We start from the raw sequence: 22,352 nt of genomic DNA on the forward strand, positions 1-22,352 counted from the left end.
TCTTCGCGCCATGTTTCTGGAGTCCCGGGAACGGGGTGTTCTCCCTTATGATCAGCGACTGGCCACGATAGTTGTCATCCCCAAGGATGGCAAACCGCGAGACCTTTGTTCATCCTATAGGCCCATATCCCTCCTAAATGTTGAACCCAAGGTGTTGGCGAAACTCCTGGCGTCCCGCCTCCTGACGGTCATTGGTGACTTGGTCCATCCAGATCAATCCGGATTTATCCCGCATCGCAACACGGCTCTGAACCTGCGTCGTCTCCACGGCGCGATTGCGAGGGCGAGGCTTCTGACGGAGCCGGCCATTTTGGCGTCGTTGGATGCCTCAATGGCTTTTGACACTGTGGAGTGGCCTTATCTTTGGGCGGCTCTTGAGAAATTTGGGTTCGGGCCTGAGTTCATTGGTTGGATCAAGTTATTATATGCGGAACCTCTGGCACAAGTAGTGGTAAATGGTAGAGTTTCGGCCCCTTTCACCCTTGGTAGAGGTACCCGTCAGGGATGCCCCTTGTCTCCGTTGCTTTTTGCGCTCGCCTTGGAGCCATTGGCTGCTTGGCTTCGGTGGGAGCCTTCGCTCAAGGGGATTTGCTGGTCTCCGGACTTTGAGGACCGCGTTTCGCTTTATGCGGACGACATTCTTTTATATCTCACCTCCCCGCGTAAATCTCTGACAGTTTTGTTTGACGTTCTCACTTCCTTTGGTGCCAACTCGGGCCTCGTTATTAACTGGGCCAAGTCCTGTGTGTATGTTCTTTCGGGTGTTTTACCCCCTTTGCCGAGCAGACTTCCCATCCAGGTGGTCCAGTCTGGCTTCAAATATTTAGGGATTTTTATTACGTTGGACTCCTCGCTCCGATTTGAGCGTAACCTCCTCCCCCCGTTGCTTCGATTGCGACTGGACGTGGCCCGCTGGCGTAAGCTTCCTTTGTCTCCTCTGGGCAGGGCGGCCCTGTTTAAAATGATGTCCTTGCCGCGGTTCCTCTACGCGCTCCAGAACTCCTATGACGCTATCCCCAAGACCTATTTCCGAGAGATCGAGAGTCTTCAAAGGCAATTGATTTGGGATGGGCGTCCACGTATTGCCCTCGCGAAACTCACCATCCCTTGGTACGACGGGGGCATGGCGCTCCCCGATATCAAACGATATTATTGGGCTTCCCAGCTATCTGCTATTAATCACGTGATGTTTTCACCGGGTCGAAATCCTGCATTCGAGATGGATAGACTCCAGCTGCCGGGTGGGGACTTTAATAGAGCGCTTTATTCCCGATCAGCCGGGCGCCATCTTGTGGGCCCGTCCAGGAGTGCAGTAACTGCGTGGCGAGCCGCGAATGTGAGTTTGGGATGGGAAGATCGAATGACGCTGGCGACGCCTCTTTATGCCTCGGAACGTTTGGGGTGTCTCTGGTCTACTAAGGGCTTCGACCGCTGGGATATGATTGGTATAAGTAAGGTGGGCGATGTATGTTCGAAAGGTAGTGTGAAATCGTTCCAGGCCCTCCAGGAGGAATATGGTTTGAATGGTAGGGAATTTTTTCGTTATCTGCAGGTCCGGCACGCCCTCACCTCAGTCTTGACTCCTGATATGGCCCTGCCTGAGTCTTCCCCCCTCGAAGATCGTGTCCTTGATGGGCACCTGCCTGATAGCACTATTTCCCTGATCTATAAGAAGCTGATCAATAATCGGGCGGACTTATTGGTCCGACTTCGGGAGGCTTGGGTCGGCGATGGGTTGGAACTGGACGACGAGGATTGGCAGTCGGCACTCTCTTCTCCCAAGGAGGTAGCCATTCCTGCCCGTCTCCGTTTGGTTCAACTTAAAATCCTTCATCGAGTGTATGTCACTGGTCCGCGTCTGGTAACGATGGGCTTTTCTTTGGATGGGTTATGTAAGCGTGGTTGTGGGTTGAGTGCTACTTTTTTACATATTCTTTGGGAATGCCCGGTTGTGGTGGCTTACTGGACTGCTGTGCATGAGGTGATGACTGAGGTGACTGGGGTTGCCCTGCGGCCTGAGCCTCGACGATGTCTGTTGAATGTGTGGGAGCCCACTGACTATTCTGTGGCCCAGACCAGGTGGGCTACCTTGGGCTACATGATTGCGAAACGTGATATTGCGCAACTCTGGGGCGCATCCAGGCCCCCTGAGGTCTCGAAATGGGAGGACAACATGGACTGGTCCATGTTTCGGGAAAAGACGGTTTATGTGGCTAGGGGCAGACCCAGGGCGTGGACGAGGATTTGGGGCCAGTGGAATGAATATCGTGGAGATATCTGCACACCTCCCCTTGTGGACACTACTGATGTTGTCCTATCTCCCTAGGCGAGCGTTCCCGGAACCCTTTCATACTGTTTTTTTTGAATTTCCGATTCTCCCCGCTGCTCCCCCCCCCTCCCGACCTTGTTGGAGCCTCAGGGCTCTTGGTAGGTTCTCCTGACTGTAGACCATCCCCTCCGTTCTTTGGGCTGACCTTGATCACCGTGCATTCGCCTCTTTAGTGTTTGTTTTTCTTTTTGTATAAATAAAAATTCAATATGCTCTGTGACATGTTGGGAGTAATGCTTTGTGCTGGATTTGTGCCTGACCACGGGTGTACACTTCTGATTTGTGCCTTGTGCCTTATTATTAGCGGCCAGCCCGTGAGGTTGTAGGCCCATTCTTGTATTTTTCTATGCTTGCTCAAATAAAGGTTTTTGAACAAAAAAAAAAAAAAAAAAAAAAAAAAAAATTGTTATCTGGGAATTACCTTTGCAACTGACAGGAAATGGTCCAGCGAATTCACCAATATCCGGAATAAAATGGCCAAGAATGCCTATGGTGTCTATAGATTTGCCTCAAAAGTGGGGGAGAGGCGCACCTCAGACATGCTTAAAATTTATCAGGCTAGGTGTGTGTCTATCGCATTATATGGCGCAGGCATATGGGGCTATAGCCGGCATGACAGCTTACAAATTGAAGAAATTTTTTTTTAAAAGCTTCTGTGCCTACCTGTCTCAACCTCTAATGAATTAACCCATCGAGAGCTTAATATCCACTTTTTAGGTGATTTGTTATCCCTTAGGCCTTTGATGGTTTGGCGTTCCATCTGGCTCAGGGAAGAGAAGGCCTTTAACAGATCAGTTATTGAGGATTGCCTTTTAATGGACAAATTTTTAGCGATCCCATGGATTAAATATGTTGTTGTCTGTTTTTCGGAAATTTATGGTGTTAATATTGTTAATGACCCATCTGCAGTATCCAATATTACTAAGATTGAAATGAAAAATACCTTTCTTGGATTTGCAGACAGAAAGCGTAAAATAGCCTCTGGATCACTATCTACTGTACTGTTTTATAACTCATTTGTCACAGGAGAAGTGTTTCCATTGTATCTCCTGATAGTAACCAAACAATCACACAAGTTTGTACTCACAAGGTTGCGGTTCGGGATGGCACATTATTTAGTGGCTCATCCCCAGATTAAGAAACATCTGACAGGACCATGTATGTGTGATTCTACATCTACCCAAAGCACTCAGCACTTTCTTTTGTTTTGTGAACTGTACAGGAAACAGCGCACTATGTTTCTGAAACCTATGTTTAACAAATATGGTGCACGTACAGTTAAGGAAGCCATGAGTCTGATTTTAAATTTACAATCAGCAGACATTTGTTTTTATACTGCAACGTTTTTAAATAAGTGCATTTACTCCAGGAAAAATATGATTTTTTAATGTATTATATTTACGGATTTTTTAAACCTTTGTATTTTAATCTTTTTTAAACATGATGTATTTACTGTTTACCTTGTGCTTTCATGGTCATACATTTGCACCGAATAAAAGCTTCATGAACTGAACTGATAGGATAAGTTGGGTATCATATGCGTAAGTGAAATAGGGGTGAACTGAAATTCTCTGACAATCTTGGCCGGGGGAAATACAAACACATTAAACAGGGTGGGGTCAAGGCAGGTGCCCTGAGGCACTCCCTTGGTGAGCTCAATGGTACAAGAGTGGAAAGGACCCAAATTAATGGTCTGCGTACTTTGACTTAGAAAACACGAGAACCATTGTAGAGCTTGCCCACGGATTCCTATCTCCTCCAGTCTGTGAAGTAATCTATGATCTATACACAGTGTGAAAAGCGGCTGATAGGTCTAATAGCACCAATAGTACAGCCTGATTGTTATCCAAAGGAAGCCTGATGTAATCCATGACTGCTAGCAGTGCAGATTCCGTGTTATGCCTGGATCTAAAACCGAACTGAAAGGGATCTAGGCAGCCTCAGGACTCTATATTATCCATGAGTATTTTGTTGATATGCCCTTCAAGAAGCTTACTCATTAACGGGAGAAGAGAAATTGGTCGACAATTCAATGGGGACAGGGGGAGGCCTGCCTTTTTGCAAATTGGAGAAATCTGTGCCGATTTCCATGCACAGGGTTGAATTCCTTCGGTCAGAGATACATTTAATATTGCTCAGATGGAAGGGGCTAATTGCATAGCTAGTAACACAAAAATCTTTGCAGGTAAGATATCAAGAGGTGACCCAGATTTAGCCACTTTTAACATTTCTGTCATGTTATACAACTGGATAGGAATAAACATTTCTAAAAGAGAAGCATTCCCCGTAGGAGATGAGATGAGAGTAGGTGTCATTTTCGGAATGTCTGTGGCATAAGGGAATTTATCATATATTTTATTACTTTTTCCTTCAAAATGATCAGCAATGTTGTCACATAATGCTTGAGGGGGGGAGATAGTGTTGGCACAGGTGGAGGGGTTAGTAAAGAATTTAAGGACTTTATAAAGTTCTTAGGTCGAATTACCTGCCTGGCTCAAGTGGACGCCGATGTGAGTTTTCCGGGCTTTTTTATATTCTTGTGATAAAGAGCAAATGCATTTTTGAAGAATTCCTTCCTATCCAATATATGAGACTGACACCACTGGTTCTCTAGGTTTTTTACACCTTGCCTTCTTCGTGTGCAGGCCGCGTGTTGCCTCTTTGTGAATTTGTGTTAAGGTTTTAGGGGGGCAAGGGTATCTAAAACCTTTTTTATAGTGCTGTGCAAGTCCTTTAATTTAGAATTGATATCGCTCCACTCTCCAAATGTAGGGGCCCTTATATTCCTGCATGAAGGTATGAAGCCTCATGCCAGGAATTAACATAGCTTCATTGTTTGTGCTTTGTTGGTAGCGAAGAACCTTCATTGTGTCCAGGTCTCTATCAATCAGGTTATATGTTTAGGGGCTACTTATAGATTAAAGGCCACCTTATTGTTGGGACCACCAAGCTATGTGCCTTTATCTTCTGTTTTGCCCAAAATCTTGGGGTATGGCTGCTCTGTGCTTTCTATGACTTTTATATGGCAATCAGCAACAATGTCATTGTTGGCCAGGACTTTTAAAGCCAGCTCCTGCAGTTGTTCAATTTCCTTTCAAGGCATTTCACCGACAAAATGTCTTTGGAACATTTCAGGTTCAAATTAGGAGAGAACTGGATCATTTTCAAAATGCTGCCTCTGTTCATGATATCATGAGTGTTTGATCTGGCCTCCTTGGCGAGGTTTTCCCTGACTTTTTTGCTTTCTGACCTGGTTTGTTGATTGAATTTTTGCTGGTTTTAGGATTCTGGGTACTTTACCACTGCTGACCAGTGGTAAAGTGCAGGTTCTCTGTCCCTAAAAACATGGTAACGTTGGCTTATCAACAATTGGCATATTTAATTTACTTATAAGTGCCTAGTAAGGTGCACTACATATGCCCAGGGCCTGAAAATTAAATGCTACTAGTAGGCCTGCAGCACTGATTGTGGACCCACTCCAGTAGCCCCTTAAACATGGCTTAGGCCTGCCATTGCAGAGCATGTGTGTGCAGTTTTAAACTGCCATGCCGTCCTGGCAAGATAACCCACTTGCCTGGACTAAACCTTCCATTTGAATGCATATAAGTCACCCCTAAGGTAGGCCCTAGACAACCCCAAGAACAGGGTGTCAACGTCACACTCTACACGCATGACCCTAAAAAACATTTAAACCCAGTACTACAGGAAATTACTACATTTGGGGGATTATCAGGAATACAGATCAATGGTAATCAACATTATTTCCCCTATCTGACCATACACATCCATTTGCATTGGAATACCCCTAAACCTGGGCCCAAGGCCCAGTAAAGTATCTGGGGATCTGGTTAAGTCGTGACATACCTGACATCTGGAAGATGAACTATGGTTGCATTGTGACTTGGCTAGAAGAAAAAGTGGCAAACTCGTCCAAACTGCCACTATCAGTAGCCTGCAGGATAGCAATGGCTAAAATGATTATTCTTCCTTAACTATTATATATATTCGTCAATCTCCCACTCCCACTTAACTAAGCATTGTTCGATAAACTGCGCTCCCTCATGCTCTCGCTCATTTGGTCTGTAAACAAGCCTGAGTCTCCTGTGAACTTCTTACGCTTTCGCATCCAACAGGTTGGGATGGGCGCACCAGACATTCCTCGGAACACCTACTGCACACAGGCTCAGTTCCTCCCTCACTGGATCTGCTCGACCCCATTTCAGCCCCATACTGCTGTCGAAAAAGACAGAGCCAATCCTACCCCTCCCCCCTTGCAGGTGGCAGTGTATCAAGCATTCAAGCTCCCCAGGGATGAAGTCAATACAGTTGAGACATTGCGATGGGCATGGGAAGGCCTGCAGAATAGAGCTGGCAATGCACTACTATACGCCTCGTTAATTCCACTGGCTAACCCGCAAATACAATGGTAACCGGCAAAAGCGCAGCAACTCGTCTCAACACTTTAGCAGACTTATACCCCGGGGGCACATTCTGGGCCCTCCCACCGTCAGCTGGTGATTCCTCGCCCACTTTCTCTGACCTGCTACTATATTACCAGATCCGAGCGGCATGTCGCCAGATACATAGCACATTCCTAAACCCTCCTCCGACACTCCAGGTGCTCGAACACTTGCTGACCGACCTATCCCCATGTAGACTTAGAACTCACCACTATAATACTCCATAATGCACCACCCCTGGTGACCTAATCAAAGGCGCTTGAAGGATGGTGCTCAGAACTACACCCGCCCATACCAGATGAGCCATGGTGCTCTGTTGCAGCCAATTAGAACTCTTATCCTCTAATTACAAACTAAGGTTGATTTATTTTAAATTTCTCCATCGAGTTTACCTGACTCCCCTGCAGCTCTGCCGGATGGGTCTCAGACCAGATGCCAACTGCTGAAGGTGCTGAATCCCACAGGCCTCATTCCTACATCTGGCATGTAACTGCCCCCCATGGTTCAATTTTGGAGAGAAACTTTTAAAGTAATCCAAGAAACTCTGGAGATAGCATTGGAATATACACACCTGATAGGTCTATTGGGTTACGTTCTGGAGACCCCGATTGAAACTCGCCTTGCCATGCTGATCCTACTAGCTATTTATATCAAACAAAAAGGCTCAGGGGAAAAGAAAAATTAAAAAATTGGAAAGGTATCCAATATGAAATGTAGAGAAGTCCTTCACAACAGCCTCATGGTATCAAAAGATATACATTTATTTTATTTCAACAATTCAGAAAGTTTCACTTCAACATATAAATAATCTCAAGCAAGAAAAACGAAGCTGGTGTACAAAAAACAATACATATAAACCAGACAGGTGGCAACAACAATACATATCACAGAAGCAAAAGGAACACCCAAAACATGATAACTGTGTCCTTAAAGTAAATCAAGCCACAGGGAAGCGTCGACGGCGTTTCGACCGATACATTATTTAACGGTCATCTTCAGGACTGGAAAATGTTCTTGTGCAAGAGATCTTTAACTTTGGATTCGAAAGGGTAATTCAGTTAAAAATCCAGATGCTCGAAAATCAATATTCGGACACGCAAGAAATAACAATTAATTGTGCGATAAGTTCTAGCTACTTAATAGCATAATGTGGACGTCATCAGCACATTCGCATGGCCATCAAATGGTCTTCGGTGGTGAAATCAAAATTAGTTCACCAATTCATAACCGTCTTGTGGAGTTCAAAACCGCAAACTCATTGCCGCGTGCATCATGCACGCGGCAATGAGTTTGCGGTCTTGAATTGATTTACTTTAAGGACACAGTTATCATGTTTTGGGTGTATATGTATTGTTTTTTGTACACCAGCTTCGTTTTTCTTGCTTGAGATTATTTATATGTTGAAGTGAAACTTTCTGAATTGTTGAAATAAAATAAATGTATATCTTTTGATACCATGAGGCTGTTGTGAAGGACTTCTCTACATTTCATATTGGATACCTTTCCAATTTTTTAATTTTTCTTTTCCCCTGAGCCTTTTTGTTTGATATAATAAGTATTGTCCCTGGTTCAGGGTTCTTGGACAGCCCCTGTGGTTGTTAATCATCGATCCTACTAGCTAAGCACAGAGTCGCCATACACTGGAGGAAACAGAGCGCTCCCTCAGTGGACACCTGGATACATATTACCAAGACCAATTGACCACTTTTTGGGATCTGATGCCACTCAAGTCAAGATCCAAAGACATTTGGGGCTCGTTTTTAACATGGCTACGCACTCACAATGCATAAATCCAATCCACCAACGCCACTATGATACTAAGTTCCTCACGCACATAACACATGGGATCCCTGATGGCCTCAACTTACAAAACCAGGTCATCCTGGTATTTGTTACTATGGTCATTGCATTTATAATATCGTTCTATAACCGGATATGTATATTAAGTAATATGTTGTGAGCCTCTCACTCACATTCTCCTGCAGATGCATAAACTTGTGGACAACTCATGTCGAATTGCAGATGTGTTCCCCACCCTTTTTTTTCGTTTAAACTTTGGCATCGATAATATAAACCATGTACCATAATTCTACAAATGTATGATGTAGGTGATGAGAACATTTAAATGCCAAGGAAAAGAAAAAGAAGGATGCAGTGTATTTTAAAAGTTGGACATATACTTTTATTTTTTACATGTCCAGGTAGTGAAAACAATTCTTAACCACTTGGCTGCTAAGGGTGTTCGATGAGCTCCATTGACTTTCCATTGAAATCAATGGAAAGTCCATGACGAGTTACCCTTGTCATTAGCGCTGAAGGGGTTAAATTAGTTTTTCTATACTACAAGGTCTATCTTGCCCATAGGTTAGCATTGGGATTAGCCTATTCCTTCTATATAAGTGTAACTTCCAATCAGGACAAGATAGAAATTTGAAGTTTGGTGTATCTGGACTCAACATTTTAAATCACAACTTAATGTCAAAGTTGGATTTTAAATTGTAAGTCTGAAAATGCTGCTTTTAGAAAGTTGGCATTTTCTTACTTTAACCATTCTGTGCCTTGCCTGTCTTTGAATACACGTCTGGGTAGGTGACAGCTTGGCTTTGTGCATTCTGTCTATACAGTCGCACACAAAGGGAGCTGAGAGGTGTCATTCACACCGTGATGGCCCATAACCAGGCTGATGGGCCTTCCCGAGCTGGATGAGAGGGAGGAGCCGACACTTGCACCTGAACAGGGCTATGCCTGACCTCACACAAAGAGCTACATGCCCCCTGTAGTGAGATTTGGAGCCAGGACAGGAAGGGCAAGGACCTTGTAGACTTCAAAAGCCTCTCTTGGAAGTCTCCCCCACTTCAAAGGCACAACTGGGTATTAATACTGGACCCCTGACACCACCAACTCAGTACACTCTGAACATGAGGACGCTACCAGGAAGAGGGACTGCTGTGCTGCTGAAAGGACTGACACTCTCCTAGATTTGCTGGACTCCTGCTCTGCTGTTCCTGCCCTGCTGCGCCTTGCCTTGACTGGACCCGAAACTCTACCTTCCTAGAACCAAGTGACTCCCAGGGCTTGATGACTTGCTTCCTGTTCAGTCCTAGGCCTTCAAAGGGGTTTCTGCAGCTGTTTTCTTCAAAAGCCCATGCAGTGTCTGCTTCGCGCCAGTCAGAACCAACATATCCTCCAGAAATGTATAGCTTTCTAGGATCCACCCACGAGTTTCACACCGGTGTCCACCACAAACTGGAAGTAGTTTGAAAGCACAAAAATTAGAAAAAATGGCTCTGCATGTTCCTAAAAGCTGGAAAGATGGTGACTTTAGGACAGCATATTAGCGGATTCAATTTTTAAGAGTAACTTTTTTTTAAAACTATTTTTCCCCACAAACCTCACAATGTAGCTATATTTTGGTTATTGTCTCAGTAGTCCCCCCCAGGAGAATCCACAAATCATGGGTGCCTTTAGAATCTCCATGATGTTGAGAAAAAAGGGAGCAAATTTGGGCTGGATACCTTATGTCGGAAAAAAGTTATGGAGGCCAAAGGGCACATAGGGCCCAAGAGCTGTACTTTTCTGATGCTTCCCATTAAGATGACTGAGTAAGTCTCTGAATTCTCGACTGTTGAAAGCTGGGCCGTTGTCAGACTTTAAGATCAGAGAGACACCCCAGATCACGGAGATGCTGTCTAATTTCTCAATCACACATTATTGAGTGATAGACGAGAGATCTTCAATCAATGGAAAACGAGAGTATTCATCAGTGATCACCATTGGATAATATCCGTTGTCAAGAGGAGGTCCACTGCAATTCTTTGCCATGAATGCATTGGCAACTCTGACATGTTTAAGTGGCGTTGAGTGGTTTTCGATGACGGACAGTTGCATGGATGACAAGCCTTTCTCTTTCAACTCGATTTTTGAAATGTGGAAACCAGACTCAGCCTCGTAGAGCTTGTTTGTTGGCAACAATTCCATAATGTCCTTCATGTGCCGCTTCAATTGTCAGTTGTTGCAGACTCAAAAGACACTATTTCAGTAGCTTTGTCAATAGCTTGCTTGATTTTCTGGGAGCTTTGCTCACATTCATTTGACCTAAGAAATGAAAGATTCTTTTTCCGTCAAGTCTCTTAATGGCACACTGAAAGTTGCAAAGTCTCATATCTCTATAGCTAGCCATGCCAAGGAAAGAACGTAAAACTGAAATATCTTGAGGGGAACTTGCAGCTGATAGTGCTTGCAATTTAGCTGGATCAGGTGTCATGCCCCCATCAGAAAAGATATGGCCGCAGAAATGTTTCTGTCTTATGGAACTCACATTTCTCGCCATTCAAAGTTAATTCAGCATCAGTGAGCAACTGACACACTTGCGTGAGAGCTTTGTCATGCTCCTTCTATGTAGCTCCAAAAACCAATATTTCATCATTATAATTGAAAGCATTTATAACAGGCTGTATGATACGCCGAATAACATCTTAGAATAGCTCCACAGGTGATGACACACCAAAACGTAGTCTCTTGTAACAGATCAGACCAACATTTGTAAAAAAGGTTGTAATGTACCTGCAATTCTCCTCAAGTTTCAACTGATGATGTCCTTTATTCAGATCCAGGCGAGAAAAAACATTTGCACCCTTCAATTGTGTTATCATGTCTGCAATGCACGGACCTGGATGTCATTCTCTTTGAGTTGCCTTGTTCGCTTAACGCATATCCACACAGATGCGTACAGCTCCTTCACTGTCCATAGATAGGACTAAGGGCTAGATGTAGGTAATCTGATTTTACCGAATCTTAAATACCGAATTTTACCGATTCGGTATTTAAAAATCGGAAAATGAGATGTAGGGGAAAAATCGGTATTTTTTACCGAATCAGTAAAATTCGGTTTCGGAAATTACCGAATCGGTATTTACCGAATCGGTATTCCCAATGCATTCCTATGGGCCAAAAGGCCCATAGGAATGCATTGGGAATACCGATTCGGTAAATACCGATTCGGTAAATACCGATTCGGTAAATACCGAATCGGACTGCAAGCAAAAGTGAAACTCAACACAACAGCTAATCAGGTGCAACCACCCTCCCCCTAGCAGGAAGTGGCTACACAGGCAGCTGCAAGCAATTAGAAGGTTCTGGAGAGGCAGTTGGAGCAGAGAGACTGGGAGCAGCAGCAGTTTGTGCACTTTCAAATTAAAACATGGCAAGCAGCAAGGACACAGAGCAGGCTGAAAGGAAAAGAAAGCTCAAATTCAGCAGCATGGAGCTACAGGTCCTTGTTGAGGAGGTGGTTAAGGTTCACCACAGACTTTTTGGGAAGCAGCCCTTAACAGTTCCAGAATCAGCAAAAAGGAAGATTTGGCTGGAAATCCTGGAGAAAGTTAATGCAGTGGGAGTGACCACCAGAGTCACTGAAGATTTAAAAAAGCGATTCTATGACTTAAGGAGCCTCACAAAAAAGAAATTGGCTGACCACCACAAACAGGCCTCCCAAACAGGTGGTGGAAAGAACACTGCACCCCCCCTCACCGACCTGGAGGAGATGGTAGCCACAACCCTGGATCATGAAAGTGTCCATGGACTGGGAGAAGTGGACAGTTCGGCGAAAGCTGCAGCAAAAAAAGGTAAGATGCATGCACAGCAATCCCCCCTCACACCCTCATCCATCCCTCACCCCTTGCAGCTAAGTTACCCCAGTCCCAGGGTGTCTGTGCCAAACTGTAGCAATGCATCATGGTACACGTAGTCAGTTAATGAAAGAGCATGTCACACAGCAGTGTAAGCACCAAGTTATTCAACAGAATGCATACATAATGAAGGGCAGGTAGCATGTACTAAGTGCAATTACATATGTTTAATTGTAGTGGCAGTGAGACATTTGCACCCAGCTGATATGTGCTCATATGTCCACAGGTCACACATCCAGAAGGCAGTCTGAGGAGGCAGAAGGCACGGCACCCGAGAGGGATGACAGTCATGAGCCAGGTCCCAGTGCTTCACAGGACACAGGTGTTCCGAGTGGGCAGGCACCTTCCCAAGAACCTGACGTCAGTGAGGAAATGCCGGCCTCCCCAATACCAACACAGTCCCCACTATTGCTATCATCACCTGAAATGCCAGCATCCCTGGAGGTAGAAACACCTGCTGCACACCCTAGCAGGAGGCATGTTGTTTCCCCACTGCTGGAAATGGAGACAGCTGCTGGTGTAATGGTGGGTGAAGACTCACAAAACTTGGCTGGAGCTGCCATCTTTGTCACACTGCAGCCCAGCACAGAGCCTGTACCAGGTACCACTAGAAGGCGCACAGTACAAGGAAGGAGTGTAGGTGCACGTGGGGAGGGGTCCAGTGTCTTCCAAGGCCTGGAGGGATCGATGGTCAGGATTCAGAGGATGCAGGGCAAAGGCATCATGGCCTGTCAAAGACAAATGAGAAACCTCAACATCAACATGCAGGGAAATTGGCAAGGGCATAAAAGAGCTGGTGGAAGTGAACAGGAGCATGGCAACAGGCATACAGCAACTGTGCACAAAACTGGACTCTGAAATTACTTCCAGGCGCAGGGACAAGCAGCGTGCAGAGAGAACTGAGAAATCCATACACCGCCTGGCAACAGCCACATCCCTGCTATGCAGACGTAGCATGAATAGTCAGGAAGTCCTGACTAATAACAGCAATCAGCTCACTAGGGGCATAGCCGGAATGACCGGTGCGCTGGAGGCACTACTCAATGCCCAGAGTGCACAAACTGCTGCCATTGATGTGCCGGACACTGAAGGTAGCACCAGTAGGAGCAGCACACCAAGCGCCCATGTCGTAGAGACAAGGAGGAGCAGCAGGCGACAGGGAGAGGCTACAGGCCAAACGCCCAGTGAACAGGTTGAGCCACAAACACCTGCTAGTGCAAAGCGTGGCCGTAAATGAACAGTTGATAATATGGCCTACTGCCATTGGACATTATAATCATGGTTCAAAAAGTTTAAGTTGCACATTTGTGCCATTTCAACCTGCCTAGTGACAATATACAACTATGGTGGGTGGATTCAACACCTGTGTGTGTGTGTGTTTGCTCACTGTGAGCATTGCTGTGAAATGCTTACTGTTGCACTTTTGTTCTTTGACATACCTGGAAATATACAAAATTAAACAACAGCTTGTGCTTTCAATATAGGTTTCAGTGTCATCACTCACTCAGAAATAGTTGCGTGTTATTTCTTCACGTCTGTATCTGCCATCACTTGGTGTTGACACTCCAGCAGGTTGTGTTTCAGGCACAGCACTGTTGTCGTCATGATCCTCATAGTCTGACAACTCCACCCCAGTACCCCTCTTTACAGCGAGATTGTGCAACATAGCATAGGCAGCTATGATCTTACAGCAGGTGATGAGGGTATACTGCCTTGCACCTCCACTCTTGTGCAAGCATCTGAACCTGCTTTTCCAGATGCCAAATGTTCTCTCAACAACATTGCGTGTGCTCTTGTGTGCCCGGTTATATCTCCTTTGGCTGGGTGTTGAGGGGTTGAGGTAGGGGGTGAGTATGAAGGAGCGGAGGGCATATGCACTGTCTCCTAAAAGAAAATGTGTATGAATTATTCACATGCATACTTGTACTGCTTACTGCAATAGGTCTTATAGGGGTCGCACAACTGTGTCTTACCTAGGAGGTATCCTTCACCAAATTCCCCTGCAGTCAGCCGTGCATAGATGCCACTGTTCTGAAATATATAGGAGTCATGGGTACTCCCAGGGAATTTTGCCACAAGGTCAGTAATGGCAAACTTTGCATTGCAGATCACCTGCACATTGATGGTGTGGGTGGACTTCCTATTCCTGTAGATGTATTCTGTGGCAGCTGGGGGACAAAGAGGAATGTGCGTGCCATCAATGCAGCCAATGATATTGGGGAAACGTGCCATCTGGTAGAAGTCTGATTTTGTTTGGACCAGTTCAGCATGGGTTGCAGGAAATGATATGTAATGCTCCATCCTCTGTAACATTGCGTCAAGGAATTTGTGGAAAAACCTTGACAGGCTGCTCTGGGTCACCCCACCTACCGCAGCAACCACACTCTGGTAGCTCCCAGAGGCAAGCAGGTGTAGGCTGGACAGCACCTGCACATGGGGAGGAATAGCGTGTGCCCATGAGGTAGTGTGCTCCAACAGTGGGTGGAAGTCTCTGATGAGGTCAGTGATGGTGTCTGGGGCCAACCTGTACCTCTGGAGTATCTCTGCCTCTGTGAGCATGAACAGGGTTATCCTCTGTCTGTAGACCTGCTCCTCTCTCTGCCATTCCCTCTCCCCTTCCTCCTGTAGCCTTAGCCGTCTTGCAATCAGATAAAATGCCGCCATTGTGCAAGAAGAATTGCATTTTGGGTCCATTTTTATAGGTTGCACCTGTTTACCACCTGATTCCAATCCATGGTAAATACCGACTCTTAAATACCGAATTTCAAGCAAATTCGGTATTTCAGAGCTTCCCTACATCTCACTATCCATTTTTACCACTTCTTATTTACCGATTCGGTAACTTTGCCGATTCGGTAAATATTACCGAATCGGTAAATTTACCGATTCGCAAACCTTTGCGATTCGGTAAATTTACTGATTCGGTAATATTTCCGATTCGGTATTTTACCGATTCGGTAACTTAACCGATTCGGTAAATTTACCGATTCTGATGATTTTCGATCTCCTACATGCCGAAAGCTAAATACCGGTCGGGAACGGCCGAAAATACCGATTTTCGGCCATTACCGACCGGTAAAGGCCTTCCTACATCTGCCCTTATGTCCTTTTGCAAAACAAAGCAACTATTTGTAGCCTTCTCTCCACCACATAAAGGCAATCCCATTTCAAAATCAGGAATTGCAAGGTGGATTGTTAAATGTATACAAATATGCTATCACAAAGCAAAACGCACATTAACAGTTCCTCCTAGAGCACACTCCACACGCAAACTAGGAGCCTCCATGGCTTTCTTAGGAAACATTCCCCTCGAAGACATCTGCAAGGCAGCAACATGGTCTACAACACACACCTTCACTAAACACTATTGTGTTGATGTGCAAGCCAAGCAGCAAGCTGCAGTAGGCCAAGCTGTCCTTAAAACTCTCTTTCAAACTACTGCAACAGACACAGACACAGGTGACGACCGTTAGGGGAGCCACTGCTGCGCAATCGATGCTAAGTGTACAATCTGCAGCTCATATGCCTCGAACGGAAAATGCTACTTACCAGTATGCCTCTGTTCTTGGCATGTAGAGCTGCAGAGTTGTACACGCCCTCCCACCTCCCCGGGACCTGTGTCTGTTCCAGTTTTATCTTAATTAGATATACACGCATGGACATCCTTTCTTCCTTCTACTAACTCCATCATTTCCCATCATGGCGAAAAACAATCTAAGGATGGAGCCGATGCCCATGCACACTATCGTCCAAGGGAGGAGTCACCTATCTCGTGACTACAAAGACTTCTTCCAAGACGACAACAACATGCAATCATCCGAGCCCAACACCAGGTGGCGATCTAATGCTAGGTGTACAACTCTGCAGCTCTACATGCCAAGAACAGATGCATACTAGTAAGTAGCATTTTCCTTATCCTTCTGTGTGTAACCACAAACTCAACATTCTAAACCTGCATTCAGTTTACTACATTCTAATGCTTACATCACAGTTCTTTGGAATCCATCAGGAGCCACAAGGGTTCCGTCATTACAGACTCCCTTAACATTACACTTGGTACCTGGAAGAAAATCACTTGGACATTTTGACTGATTCTGAAACGGTAAATAACAGTTGGTAGTTAGGATCATCATAGGAACATGAGTGTATATTACTTTTTTGATCAATATAGGATGAACTACCATCATCGGTTTACAGCATGTATGAGAGTCCTTAAATTATTATTTGTTTTCTTGCCCTCAGTACCAATTAATAGATTGTTTACACACCAGGTTATAACTGGGTTTTATTGAATGGTCCTATATGTGTAATTCACAATGCAACAGAGGTCCACAATCTATATCGTGGCTAATATGGTTATAAAACTAACTACCTGTTCCCAGAATTATCCATATTGCTGCACTTTGGGGATGTGACTCAATTCTAGGTTTTTGTCCGTGTCATCAAAGACTCATACATGAAGGTTTTGGAATCCACACTTTACCCGTTAATGATACTATGAGATAGATGTAAAGAGTGTGAAAAGACAGTGCAAGGCTAATTGTGAGTCATCAAACCTTGATCTACTCCTTAGTTTGGCCTGGAGTCAGTCATTTGCACAGAACGAAAAAGAAGTTTATGATTATGCTCCTGCACTGGGATTTTCCAGCTTTTTTATTTTATACAAAATTGCTCAGGATAGATATATATAAAACTGATAAAAGCACCTGCATATGTCAATGCTAATGGCAAACATTTTTAGTTCGGGTTAACAACTCAATCAACCCTCCCTTCAGTATCTAAATACATGGGGCAGTCAGTATCAAGCACTTGTGCAGTCTTAGGGGCTTCTCAAAGATCTGAACTTTACTGGCATTTTGCAAAGTCTGTCTAGTGGTCGGACAATGGCTGTTCTGATAGTCAAGCTTAATATCCTTGAGCTGGATTGAAGGTAGAGACCTTTGTGTCTTCCAAATGTCTGAACACCTTGCCCATGTGTTTTGCCAAAGTAGTCGTACGGAATTCAAGAAATGCCAAAAGCCTTCCTGCATCACAGACTGTTAGTGAAATGTTAATCATAACTATCTGAACCAGTCCAAAGCTTCCATCAAGCCGATTTGATGAACTTGAATTTATTTCCTGAGCATTACAGCCACTGCAGTGCTACAAAAAACCTTTCAGGACTATTTCATAATCATGCATTTTGTAAGACATATTCCACCATTCCATGTATTTCTGTACATTGTTTAAAAGTACTTTCATTCTGAAACCTGCTGCAGTTGTTCTAATTTCTTTATTTTGATGAGTCTGGTGTTTGTGAACACCTGCTGGTTATGGTTGGATTTTACTTGCCTAGACATTACCTTCATTTCTTTATAGCGGTGAAAGGCTTTTTGTTGTCTCTTGCACCCAAGCACTGCCTCCCATATATACTACTGAGCTTGGCCCACCTACCAAACAGTAAGTCTGGGGAAACCTCAGTTAATGCTTTTTGTGACTATCTGTCCTCCGGTTTGAAAAGACTTTGGTTTGCTACCCCGCTTGATTGTCCTTTCTGCTGTCAGATCACTGAAGTCCATACAGAAAACTTATGAGAAAAAGGGAACACCCTTGTTGTCTTCATAAAGAGAAAAACTACTCACTCCAGACATAGCTCCTGTAACATGCTGGCAGATGAGCAACATGTTATTGTTCGCCAACACTGATGACAGCTAGAAGAGTAAGTGTCCAAACATCACCATCATGTTCAGGTCATTCAGGGAAGTAGCTCTCTTTCTTTTGTATAAATAAGATTGTGATAAAGTGTCAAGAGGAACATGTATCCTTATACACAAGTTTAGGGATCCCGAATGGGAACCCTAGGAGGGTAGAGAGGTCCTCAGTGAAGAGGATGGAAGAGATACGTTCTCACTATCGTAGACTCAAAAACAAAATAATATCCCCTCTGGAACCAGGATTGCTCCTGTAGAAGAGGTAAAGGACTGGGGGATGGCCAGTACAGCTGGTTTGATGTTAAAATGCGGCAGTGTTTGTTTATGGTGCGTTTCACCATGTTAGATGACGAGTTGTAGGTTGTCACGAATGTCAAGCCTCTTGATTCAGGTACCTTTGTTTTCTCAAGAAGTGCCTCCATGTGGATGATGCTAAGCCGTTTTTAGGTCTCGGACTAGCGAAGGCTGCGCTTGCGCAGTCTCGCTCCGAGACTTTATGTCTACAGTATGGGGGCTTGAACCCGCCCTTCTTCTCCATTGGCTGGCTTCCTAAACGGAGGCCAGCTATTGGAGGAGAGGGGCATCACTCAGCTTTCCTGCCGGAACTACCGAGGGTAAGTGCTTGTTCCTCTGTTCCCTGCTTGTGCCTCTGTTCCCTGCTTGTGCCTCTGTTCCCTGCTTGTGCCTCTGTTCCCTGCTCGTGCCTCTGTTCCCTGCTCGTGCCTCTGTTCCCTGCTCGTGCCTCTGTTCCCTGCTCGTGCCTCTGTTCCCTGCTCGTGCCTCTGTTCCCTGCTCGTGCCTCTGTTCCCTGCTTGTGATCCGGATTTTGTGCCTCTGTTCCCGTTTCCTTGCCTCTGTTCCTCGGGACAACATCCTTGCACCAGACTAGAGGGAGGAGCCCCTCCTTCTTAGGACTCTGGGTCTGTGGTTTCCCTTTTCAGCCGAGACGCTCGGTGACGAGAATAGCAACAAGGGCGCCATTCCGCTCTCCGACTTCATGACCGAGTGCAGTCACCTGAGGGAAGGGTGGTGGGGGGGAGGGAGGTCACTGAGCAGCCCCTGTACGGTGGGACAACTCGTAACTTCATTCACAAAGTTTCCGGGTGATTGACTATTTCAGGCGACACCCTGCAGACCTTACAGGGACCCCTCCTGAATTGGGTCATGTGGCTTCCAAGGGCCGATTTATATTTTGCTCGCTCCTCAAAGGTGAAACCCCAGCCAATAAGGCCATTTCCGTTTTCATAAGTGTAGTATTGTATTGCGATGGGAACTTAATTTGTTCTTCTTTATTGAGGGTTTTTGTATCAGTCTGGCCTTTGAGGGCAGCTTCTGTGTGCTGCCTGTTGTGGCATCCAGACGACAAAGACTCAGGCAGCCAGCCTGCCCCTGGATGGGGAGTCATACCCTGGCTCAAGGGAAGGCATGGCTATGGAACTCACAACTTTTTGCTGCATGATGCCACCACAAGTGGTGCATCCCAGGGCAGGGTATGTGCTGTTTTATGCCAACCCATCTCTGGTCCATTTCATCCAACACTAGTAAGACACATGCAGTGCTCCAAGTCACCAGAATCTCTGGTTAGTGAACTCTTAGCCAGACTGGAGCACTCGGTTTAACAAAGTAACAATCAGAGGGGGACTTATTGGTTTCACGTTCAAATACCTTTAGAGGATAGAAACTCGACTAGCTGGTACTATAGAGGAGTCTATACAATCCACAGAAGGATGAAAGAGGGGGGAGCCCCTCCTTCTTAGGACTCGGATCTGTGGTTTCCCTTTTCAGTCGAGGCGCTCGGTGACGAGAATAGCAACAAGGGCGCCATTCCGCTCTCCGACTTCATGACCGAGTGCATTCATCTGGGGGAAGGGTGGTGAGGGGGAGGGAGGTCACTGAGCAGGCCCTGTACCGTGGGACCGGGTGACGGCTCGTAAATTCATTCACAAAGTTTCCGGGTGATTGACTATTTCAGGCGACATCCTGCAGACCTTAAAGGGACCCCTCCTGAATTGGGTCATGTGGCTTCCAAGGGCCGATTTCTATTTCGCTCGCTCCTCAAAGGTGAACCCCCAGCCAATTAGGCCCTTTCCGTTTTCGTGAGTGTAATATTGTATCTCGATGGGAACTTAATTTGTTCTTCTTTATTGAGGGTTTTTTGTATCAGTCTGGCCTTTAGGGGGCAGCTTCTGTGTGCTGCCTGTTGTGGCTTGTTCCTCTGTTCCCTGCTTGTGCCTCTGTTCCCTGCTTGTGATCCGGTTTTCGTGCCTCTGTTCCATTTTCGTGCCTCTGTTCCCTGCTTGTGCCTCTGTTCCCTGCTTGTGATCCGTTTTTTCGTGCCTCTGTTCCCTAGGGCGTTACTGGGCAGAGAGCTGTGTGTGTGTGGCTCTCTGTGTGTGGCTCTATCTGTGTGTGTGTGTTTGGCTCTGTCTGTGTGTGTGTGTGTGTGTGTGGCTCTGTGTGTGTCTGTGTGTGTGTGTGTGTGGCTCTGTCTGTGTGTGTGTGTGTGTGTGTGTGGCTCTCTGTGTGGCTCTGTCTGTGTGTGTGGCTCTCTGTGTGTGTGTGGCTCTGTGTGTGTGTGTGTGGCTCTGTCTGTGTGTGTGTGGCTCTGTCTGTGTGTGTGTGTGGCTCTGTCTGTGTGTGTATGGCTCTGTCTGTGTGTATGTGTGGGTCTGTGTGTGTGTGTGTGGGTCTGTCTGTGTGGCTTCGTGTGTGTGTGTGGCTCTGTCTGTGTGTGGCTCTGTGTGTGTGTCTGTGTGTGTGTGGCTCTTTCTGTGTGACTCTGTGTGTGTGTGGCTCTGTCTGTGTGTGTGTGTGTGTGTGTGTGTGTGGCTCTGTATGTGGCTCTGTCTGTCCTTGTGTGTGTGTGTGTGTGGCTCTGTCTGTGTGTGTGTGTGTGTGTGTGTGTGTGTGTATGGCTCTGTCTGTGTGGCTGTGTGTGTGTGTGTGTGTGTGTGTGTGTGTGTGTGTGTGTGTGGCTCTGTCTGTGTGTGTGTGTGTGGCTCTGTCTGTGTGTATGGCTCTGTGTGTGTGTGTGTGGCTCTGTTTCCGCTAATACTCTCTACTACTCTCTAATGCTCACCTATTGCCATTGTAAATTACAGTACCATGTATTTCTGTTTAAAAAACAAAAATGAAAAAAATGCCATTTGCAATGCCAATAGCTCTAACTTTAACAACGCCGAGACCATTGGATTGTAAATGGTTGTTTGGCATTGTTAACGACATGGACATGGTATCCACAGTCCTAGAGTTTTTTAGCTCAGGTTTGTTGCTTCCCTCTTGAAGTCCTCTTTCTTGGAACATTTGCATCTGATGCGCCGAAATCGGCCCTTGGGTAGGTTCTCCCTCAGGGGATGCGCGCTATCGAAGTGCAGCAGATTATTACAGTCTGTAGGTTTTGTGTACAGAGAACTACTCAGTCTCCCATCTTCCATGATGATGTTAACATCAAGGAAGGACACCTTTGTGTTGTTGTACGAGAAAGTTTTGGACATTGGTGTAAGTGTGAGCTGCCCTACTCTGAGGGCCTGTATGTGCAGATGGATGACATGTAAATCCACGTTCAATTTACATACTTTGACTCATGATTGAACTCAAAATTGAGTGAGTGCATCTGGTTTGATATTACTGGGATCACCATACGATATATTTTTCCTAGTGAAAATACCTTGATTGTCACAATAGGCACTTATTTGCTTGGGGACTGCACTGTGAAGTATCATGACAACAGTACGCCAACCTCTGGCTTTACAGCAGAAATGATAGCATGTACTTTTGTACCATTTTTTCTACAGGTAATTCCCTGAAAATGCTGCGGCAAGTATATGCCTTTCTCTAACTTCTTTCACATGTAAATTGCATGAACACGTTATTCACGTCTTCGGGGGAAGTGACTTCATCGCTACCCACCCTGACAAAAGCCCAGGACCTTAGATAGGCCATTAGGAAAGGGCTAAAACATGTTGGTGTTCAAGGGTCATAGGACCATCACATCCTTTTAGCCCTACATTGTATTTCTCTGAGTTTTATATAGCGCAAACTTAACCTGTAGGTATCGGGTATCAGAGCACTTTACATGTGTACAAGTTGCATTACACAAGGACACATTCATTTTTGTTAGGCACAGGAGATTAAGTGATTTGCCCAGAATAACAGGTTGTTGAGCGTCATTACCGCGACTCGAACC

At 45.5% G+C, this 22,352-nt stretch overlaps 1 protein-coding gene across 1 annotated transcript in view; it reads left to right on the top strand.

The window, feature by feature from the left end:
- The window catches only part of CWC27 (CWC27 spliceosome associated cyclophilin), a 1,032,773-nt gene that overhangs the window by 1,007,881 nt on the left and 2,540 nt on the right, over window positions 1–22,352 (top strand). The window lies entirely within an intron of this gene.

The sequence above is a fragment of the Lissotriton helveticus genome, chromosome 2_1, assembly GCF_964261635.1.
Source record: "Lissotriton helveticus chromosome 2_1, aLisHel1.1, whole genome shotgun sequence".
Lineage (NCBI taxonomy): Eukaryota > Metazoa > Chordata > Amphibia > Caudata > Salamandridae > Lissotriton > Lissotriton helveticus.